Source organism: Nilaparvata lugens, unplaced genomic scaffold (genome assembly GCF_014356525.2).
Source record: "Nilaparvata lugens isolate BPH unplaced genomic scaffold, ASM1435652v1 scaffold7996, whole genome shotgun sequence".
Taxonomy (NCBI): domain Eukaryota; kingdom Metazoa; phylum Arthropoda; class Insecta; order Hemiptera; family Delphacidae; genus Nilaparvata; species Nilaparvata lugens.
This window is the reverse complement of record NW_024093743.1, coordinates 1-9,819: the sequence shown is the minus strand read 5'-3', so window position 1 is coordinate 9,819 and position 9,819 is coordinate 1. Positions and strand designations below refer to the sequence as shown.

Below are 9,819 nucleotides of genomic sequence, written 5' to 3'. Positions count from 1 at the left end.
TTGAATTGGATAATTTGATTTGGCCGAGGTCTGGGGTCGGGGATTGCTACTAATGACGCTAGGAGAGGGGTGGGGTCAGAGGACAGGAACGCAGTCCCGGTGCAGACGAATGTCACCGCTTCACAGGAAACGTTTCTCCTCCTACTCCTCAACCTACTCCTCCTCCTCCTCTTCACACATGACATGAGGAGTGAGGAGGCCACCACCACTTCATAGTGAGCTTCTCAGCCGAACATCACTCCTCTCCAGTTACCAAGTGTCCCCATTACGTCTGAGGGCTTTCAAATCCATCTCAGACATCAAGAGTAGTCCCTACACCATGCGATCGAATTCATTGATCCCGAAACTAATACTAGAAGGAATGGAGAGCTGTAATTATCGGTTCTTGAAAAATTGATATTCCCAAGGAGAAAACCTTGGTGGAGAATCTGTAGGTACTTTTAAAGAGAAAAAATTTTATTTTTATAAATCGTGGATCGTGAGGGTATTAGCGTTCATGTATTAGCAAGTTCAGCCGAGCAATCAGTATTTTTGAAGATCAAGAAACATATAATTTTATAATATACCCAATAATATGAAATTTTGTGCATGAATGATATTCCAGCAGACATTGATATCATTGAGCAATTATCAATAGAAATTAAAATGTTATTCTATATGAGTTGGCTAATTCCATTGAAACATTGTTGAGAAAATCACATGATAATTCCATGTTAAAATGATCTACTGGCTTATCACTTATATACCATAGCTTACAATACAGCACAATTATAGATGAATTACATAATATAGACTAGAAAATAATTATTGAACTGTATATGATATGAAAAAGTGATTTGTAATAAAATACTATAGATATAATTGTTATGCAACAACATAAATTGGCGGACGCTTTGGACATATCAATGTCCATTCTTCGGAAAGAATATTAAAAATATCCTCCCCACTAACTCTCTACCAATAAGGTAGATCAATGAGCAAGGAAAGTCATGTGAGTGTGCAACACCAGATTTTTCGAGCATTTAATGCCTGGACTACGAGGATGTGAGTGGATTTTCATCAGATAATAAGTTCAGAATCATTAATGGGTTTGGTTATGCCTACTCACCTGCCTCTCAATGTAAATTGATCTCTGGTTACCTTGTCTCCAACAGTTTTGTACATTCCATTAAAGTCTGTGAAAAATGTCGATATTAGAAGCAATCATGGTGAATAATAGGAGTCCATACAACATTTTTAAATAGGAGTCTTCAACCCACGAGTTAGATGTAGAGTTAAGGAACGAGCGAGCGGCACAGCAGGCGAGTGTCTTAACATCTCACGAGTGCATTAAAGATCTCAAAGAACTGTTGTTTAGGAGTCTTCAATGCATTCGACAAAGCCGGTGGTACTATCCATTTCTAGGTCCAAAACGATGCCAATTATGTTTTCGACAGTGTAAAAGTATAATTAATTAATTCAGAGAATCGGCATCGCTATTTTTCTATCTTTATCCACTGCCATTGTTTTGTAGAGTAAGAGGACTGTATCTAAATTATTATTGTATTTGATGAAAATACTTGCCAAGCTGGAACTAAAAGAAATATTTACTGTGAGTAAAGCTCTGGAAATATAACGTGGACCTCCTATAGACTATGGCTCAACTCACAATCACGTGACTCAGGTCGAGAAGAGACTGGACTCTAGTCGAGAGCATGATGTGTTTGTGTTTTGAAATGGGACGTCGCGGAGACTAGAATCGACTGATCTGATTTCAAGTCAAGTCCATTCCGCACCTGAGTCTCGGAGTGCGGGGGTAGAGCCTTTATCCGAAACACCGGTCTGTGAGACCGGGGGCAAAATTATTTTTTCTATAGTGGCAAAATTGTGAATCAAAAATTGCTGCCCGCTCTAATATCTTCTCCCCCACTATTCCTCTACATTCCCCAACAATGCTCGTCAGTCCCCACTCACGGTTATCGAGTAAACATCAATCTATTGAAAACGTACTGGTCTCAGATACCGGATCTTTCAGATAACGTTCATTTTTTACCGTCTAGAATGTTTCGACTAACAGATATTTTGAGCATTAAATTCTTTTCTAATTTTTTTCTCTTCATTATCTCGGTATTTTATTGACATGTTTGATTTGAGAAACTAGTTTTTGTAATTTAGAAAACGTTGGTTTAGGAAAATTGATGACAAAGGATGAGTTATCAACCATACAGCCCCAGCATTTGGAACTTGTATCAATAGGATGCTTCACAATGAAGTGTCACAAATAAACATTCACTTGACGGAATAGATGATTCTGACCACTATAGTTGTTTATGAACTTCTCTTGCAATGAAATAACTGGAGGCTGAAAACGTTTGCTCAAACAAGTTTCTTGATACAATGAAAAACATTTTTATTTTCGATTACCTTTCAGTTTTGCTATAAATCCTATATTGATAGGATATTTATCCATGATTATTGTCTGAGTAGTAACTGATAGTATCTTACAGATCTTTGTATTGTGTGTTTCCTTACATCCAACATCATACATTATCTCTTTCCTGTATGGGCTACTTGTAAATAATATAAAGAAAATAAATAAAATCTCAGTACCTTTTTTTTGAAATATTTTTATTAGAATTAAAATATTTTTATTTATTTTATTAAAATATTTTAAAAAAAGGGTACTGAGATTTTTATTTCTTTTCTTTATATTTATCATACATTACATATCAATGTTTCCAAATTTTTTTTCTATTCTTCCATCACTTAATTTGCAACTGAAATCTATATTATTCTTTACTATGATTGAAATTTATCGATGAGAAATATTTAAATCCATATTTGGTAGAAAATATATCAAATATAACAATTTAAGCAAGACCCGGTCTGTGAGACTGGATGTTTTGGTTTAGGTCAGTTCGGTTAGAGTGTTAAGGTGCGTACAGATATACACACCGCGAACATGTGCAGTTCACTTTTAATCAGCTGACTATATCTGTATTTTAGCAGAAACGGTAAGATACAGATATAAAAAGCTTGGCATCATCTTATTAAAGTGAATTGCTTATGTTCGCGGCACGTAAATCTGTACGCACCTTTAGAATTAGATCAATTGATAAAAGCTCTAGGGCTCACCATATCCTTTGGAAGCGGACCCTTGCCTAAATGTGTCCAGATTAGCTTTAGTTACAAATTGATCCTTGTCGGAATCCAAAACGTCAAATAACTCTGTAACAAAAAACATGTTGTATATATAATCATAGAGAAACAATAGTGTAAGTAATATCCCAGGTATATAGGGCGTTTATGTCGCAACTTTTACTGTTATCCCAAGCTGATAGTTCACGTAGTTCTTTCCTGTGAAGCTGTGTGACGCTGGTAGTCTCTCAATTGTGCCGTTCATACACTATCACCCCAACAAAACAGTAGAAATTGACAATAATCGACAGTAATCGGCTTGAGATAACAGTAAAAGTTGCGACATAAATTCCTTATACCATGGGATATCTACTTACGCTATTGTTTCTCCATGTATTGTGGGTTAAGTATTATTAAATGTTAAGTGGGTTGAGTATGGTTAAATATTAAGTATTGTGGGTTTTAGAAACCGTGCAAAAATCCGGTTTTATTGGGAAGTAATTGCAGGCTCACAAGACTAAAAGTGAATTTACTATAGTGAAGTCCACGTTACAACTACAATGGAGAAAGATAGGAGAACAATGTTGCCGATCCTCTGTCTTGTCAATGCCTTCTATGGAGGGCAACTAATACCGGTTTATTGATGAAGTGTCAACTGTTCATTCTCTATGCAAATCATCAACTATAGTTCATCAAGCAATAAATTATGTTTTTCAATGATAATGGATTTTCATATTCAAGATTGGAATATTCTGTTAATTAATTATTATATTTCTAGATTAATATTTGTTAATAAATTATTAATTATTATTTTCGAAAATCCCAATAAATGCTGCAAATCACCCCGAAGACCTCTGCTACTGCAGACATTGACAACAGGGTTAACAGCTAGATGGAAATTGGATGAGAACTACTATCCAAAATTAGTTGCCAGCCCGGAATCGAACCCGGTACCTCCCAATCGCCAGTCAGGAATGCTTACCCTTACACCAAACTGACAATCTGTGGATAGCAGTGCTCATTTTATACGAAGCCACAGCGGCCAACCAGTTACAGATGGGATTAAATAGAGAATGCATTTATTCAAATGCTAATTAATATATAATTATTATTCAACGAGCATTTAAATATTGAATAATTTAATTAGCATTTGAATAATGCATTCTCTATTTGATTCCATCTGTAATAATTATTATTTTCTAAATTGTTGAAAAGCAATCTGGCAGCAGATGAACCAAGAAAGAGATAGTGCTATCCATTTTGTTCAATGAAGACGAGGATAGCAATACAATTGCTAATCAACAAACACTGCCATTATAATGTGGACCACACTAATTGGTTCACATTCTTCTATAATTGGACTGTATTAAATCTTGAACCTTGTGACTAATCTTGAGACTGGAACAAAACCATAGAGAAACATAGCGTAAGTAGATATCCCATGGTATAGAGAATTTAAGTCGCAACTTTAACCTGTATCTCAAGCCCATTACTATTGATTATTGTCGCTTTTTACTGTTTTGTTGGGGTAAGAGTGTATGTACGGCACAATATGAGAGACTACCAGTCATAAAGCTTCACAGGAAAGAACTACGTGAACTATCGGCTTGGGATAACTAACGTTGCTACATAAACGCCCTATACCATGCGATATCTACTTACGCTATTGTTCTCTATGGTTTTGTTCCAGTCTCTAGATTAGTCACAAGGTTCAAGATTCAAGACAGTCACGATTATAGAAGAATTGTGAACCTATTATGTGGTCGATGTTTAATGGCAGTGCTTGATTAGAACAGTAAAATTGACAATAATCGACAGTATTCGGCTTGAGATAACGGTAAAAGTTGCGACATAAACGCCCTATACCATGCGATATCTACTTACGCTATTGTTTCTCTATGATGGAACAAGAGAGAGATAGTGCTATCCACTTTGTTCAATGAAAGACGAGGATATCAATACAATAACTGCTAATCAATCACTGCCATCATAACGTGGACCCCACTAATAGGTTCACAAATTCTATAATCGTGACTGTCTTGAACTTGAACCTTGTGACATATCTTGAGACTTGAAAAAACTCACCAACTATCGCAGTTGAAGAAGATTCTTGAGTTCTTTGGGATTTCTCTGGGCGAGCCTGATGCGATAGTTCAATCCCCTGTCAGCAAAACATAGTAAGTTATCATTGGGTGGCCACCAACATCTCACATGTATGTACACACATAATCGTCAGCATGTATGTTGAACATGTGTGTACACACATATGCTTGTCTGCATGTATGTTGCAAATGTGTGCACACACATGGGTATCATACATGTATGTTGAACATGTGTGTACATACATATGCTCGTCATGCAAGTATGTTGAAAATGTGTGCACACACATGGGTATCATACATATATGTTGAACATGTGTGTACATACATATGCTCGTCATGCAAGTATGTTGAAAATGTGTGCACCACACATGGTACATACATGTATGTTGAACATGTGTGTACATACATATGCTCGTCATGCAAGTATGTTGAAAATGTGTGCACACACATGAGTATCATACATGTATGTTGAACATGTGTGTAGCCTACACATATGCTCGTCATGCATGTATGTTGAACATGACCTGTGTACACATATTATGCTTGTTGTGTCATCAGTGAGACGCTAGAAGCTAGAACCAGCTGTTTGACAACTCCTAACATGAAATAGGCAATTATTAAACTATAAATACAAAACTGGAGAATCTCAACAAGAGAATATTTGGACAATTCGAATCTAAATTAGGAAATTGAAGAAGTTTATTAGTAATGAATAGATAACTGAATAAATAAGTAGTTGAATTTCAATTCCAATCTTCCAATCTCCGATTTATTGTTATTAAAACTCACAAAACAAAATGACATGGAATTACAAAACAAATAAATACAAAATAAGTTGAATATTTATTTATTTTTGAGAATTTACATATTTGAGGGCACCAGGAACTGAATCCATTATTGCCCTACTAACACACATTGAGCATACAATTTGAAAAACAGTACTTGAAAAGAAAATAAAATAACTTAACTAATATACTATTGAGTTTTTGAAAAAAAATACAAAAAATAGAAAAACCTTGCAACATAAACTTAAGTATAGCAGATAAAAGAAGAAGAACTAAGTATGTAACTAATACTGAAGAATTCAAGAAGAAAAGAAAAAGAAACAAAGAAAAGAGAATTATGGAACTTTGTAAATATGAACATATATAAAAAACTAATATATTATGTAATACATGGGAAGAAAAAATGAATAAAAAGACAAAACTCAACAAACATAAATCTTTTTCAAGTCCCGCCTGAACACATTGTCTGAATCAAAAAAATCTAATGCATTATTAATCCTATCCAACAATAAATGGATGAATGATGGAATATACTGTATATTTAATGCATAAATGATTGGACATTTTCCAACTCAAATAGAGCAGCAAAGAGAAAATGAGCAGTAATAAATCGAAGATAAAACCACAAAACATTCTTTCCAAAGCTTGATTGTGCAACAATGTATGATGTCATGTGTGTACACACATGTCCTGTTAGTAGCTTACCTCACAGTTCCATCAAAGAGATATTCTAACGAGCTCAGTAGCTGAGGAGAATATCATTGGTTCCAATATTGCTAGTTTTCACTATTTCTTCAATTAATTATACTCAAGTTCATCCAAATTAAATACATATTTGATTTTGTTATCCAGTATGATATTTTTCACTTATAATGATCATATTTTTGATTATTGATGATTTCCAACTTACATTCAAGAGAATGGAGATCAACACAAAAATCACAGAGCTCTTCATTTTCAACTGAAAATAAAATCATAATCGAAATAAACATATTTAGAATTCTGTCAATGCATTACTTTGGAGCTGATATCAACAAATAGTATATTTTCGCACCTAGATCAGAAAATGAGATTTTACCGGCTCGAAATCGGTTTTCAAGTCCAAGGCCGTAGGCCGAGGACTAGAAAAGATTGAGAGCTGGAAAAACATTTTTGCCCGAGGTGCGAACGATATTTTTGCCACACTACAGGTATTGCTGACAAAATAAATAAAGAATACAAAATAAAGAATACTCATTAAGCTATTGTACCTATCTCTTGATTTAGTGGTAGAAGATTTGCAGTCAGGATTTCAGATTCTTTTAAAATTTCACTTGAATAACACGTCATCTTCAAGCATTTTTGAAAATTTGGAATGCACTAATCAACATAAATAATTGAATAAAACTGGTTGCAAAGCGAATTGGTTTGATTCGAAACTGGAACTGAAATCATGGCGACTTCAGCTGATGATGAAAGTGGACACTCGCCCGATCTAGTGGATGACTTATTAACTACTTTCATGAGCGGCTGGAAAGAGACAACTTTCTGGCCTAGACCGGAAAAGAAACCCTTTTCTGACGTCGTCTGCAAACAAGGTCTTTCAGATCTACATAGGGACTGGGAAACAGCTGCTTTCTGTGCAGTGTGGCGGAAAACAAAGATTGATCATTTTTTAACTGGAATGAACAGTTAATATTACGTCAATAAACCTGTATCAGCTACCGTCTACAGAAGGCATTGACATGACAGAGGATCAGCAATTTTGTTCTCCTGTCTTTCTCCACTGTCATTTCAACATGGATCTCACTTGAAATGTATGATAAATTATTGATGGAAGAGTAAAGGTATGAGAACAATAAAAGTATGAGAGAAATAAAAGTATGAGAGAAATAAAAGTATGAGAGAAATAAAAGTATGAGAGAGATAAAAGTATGAGAAAAATAAAAGAATGAGAGAGATGAAAGTATGAGAAAAATGAAAGTATTGGATAAATGAATGTATAGAGATATGGAAGTTTGAGAAAAATTAATAGAAGTATGAGAAAATGAATTATCAGGAAAATGAAAGTATGAGAGAAATAGAAGCATGAGAAGAATAAAAATATTGGAAAAAGAGAAGTATGAGAGGAATAAAAGTATGAGAACAATAAAAGTATGAGAAGAATGAGAGTATGAGAGGAATAAAAGAATGAGAAAAATGAAAGTATGAGAGGAATAAAAGTATGAGAGAAAAAAAGCATGAGAGAAATAAAAGTATGAGAGATATAAAAGTATGAGAGAAATAAAAGAATGAGAAAAATAAAAGTATGAGAGGAATAAAAGTATGAGAGAAAGAAAGTATGAGAGAAATAAAAGAATGAGAAAAATAAAAGTATGAGGAAAAAGGATGAGATGAATAAAAGTATGAGAGAATAAAAGTATTAGAAAAAAAGTATGAGAGAATTGATTGATTGAGTACTTCATTTATGTAGATTACAATATATACTGGCTTCTACACTATATACAATAGCTTACAATACAGCAAAATTATAGATGAATTTATATAATATAGACTAAGAAAGTATTAATGAACTGTATATGATATGAAAAAGCAATTGTGATTTAATAACTATAGATAATAATATTATATTGTTATGCATCTACATAAATTGGCGGAGCTTTGGACATATCAATGTCCATTCTTTGAAACAATATTAAAAATATCCTCCTCACTAACTCTCTACCAGAAAAAAGTATGAGAAATGAAAGTATGAGAAAAAAGTATGAGAAAAATAGAAGTGTGAGAAATAAAAGTATGAGAGAAATAAAAGTATGAGAAAAAAAGAAGTATGAGAGAAATAAAAATATGAGAAAAATAGAAGTATGAGAGAAATAAAATTATGAGAAAAATAGAAGTATGAGAGAAATAAAAGTATGAGAGAAAAAAAAGTATAACTTTTCACCAATTTTCCTGTTGAATGATGTGGAAGTCGATTGAAGCAGCTTGGAGTGATATTACACACAACTGACGTTGTTCGACCTCAGACTATTAGCAAATACTGACACGCATCAAAACATTATTTTTGTGAATTGAATAAGACCACGTCATTCATTAGATACTACCACGTCATTTTCTAATTATCATTCATCTATTCATTAATATTCTCTGATGCCAACGAACAACTCGGTTTGTGAAGTTTGAAACTGACATTCAGAGCTGTAGGTGGGCATTTTTTGCAACTATAACTCGACTGTCCGTCTAACACTATAGTGAGGTCCACGTTATAATGGCAGGGTTCGATTGACAATACTGTTGCTGTCCTTTTCTATCATACAACAAAACAGATAGCACTATCTCTCTATCGCTTGCAATGTTGTCTATTTGCCAGATTATTTAATATTTACCTTTGACAGTGACTGTACAAAACTGAACAAACAATCCTCAGCCGCCATTTTCTTTCTTCATTCTATCAAAATACTTGAGTACACAAGTCGTATAATTGATTTAAAATGTATTTTAGGAACAATGGGATAATTTCAAGATATTACCGTTTGAGAAACACAAATTAAAATACCTGAAAAGAGATTCTAAAAGTGGATAACTAACCATCCTAGACAAACATCATTCATGCTTTACTTAGCCTTCACGTATAGGTTAGACCTACTCGTACCGGTATGAATAATATTAAAGGTTATTTCAAAACTTCTTCCATTGAAATAACTTATTTTCAATAGTATTTCCATTTTTCTCTTATTTTAAAGAAATAGGAATAGAATACCTACCAAATACTTAATTTCTGTTGTTTTGAAATTTATATTGTTGTATCGCATTTACATAAATTCCATTCCAGGTTT

General features: G+C 33.7%; 1 long non-coding RNA gene across 1 annotated transcript; it reads right to left on the bottom strand.

Moving 5' to 3' along the window:
- Window positions 1-1,108: 1,108 nt before the first annotated feature.
- LOC120349037 lies at window positions 1,109-9,039 on the bottom strand. Its single transcript, XR_005570275.1, has 4 exons — window positions 8,928-9,039; window positions 5,203-5,278; window positions 3,115-3,207; window positions 1,109-1,175 (listed from the first exon to the last, which is right to left on the bottom strand). It is a non-coding gene; the product is annotated as an uncharacterized LOC120349037 (long non-coding RNA).
- Window positions 9,040-9,819: the final 780 nt, after the last annotated feature.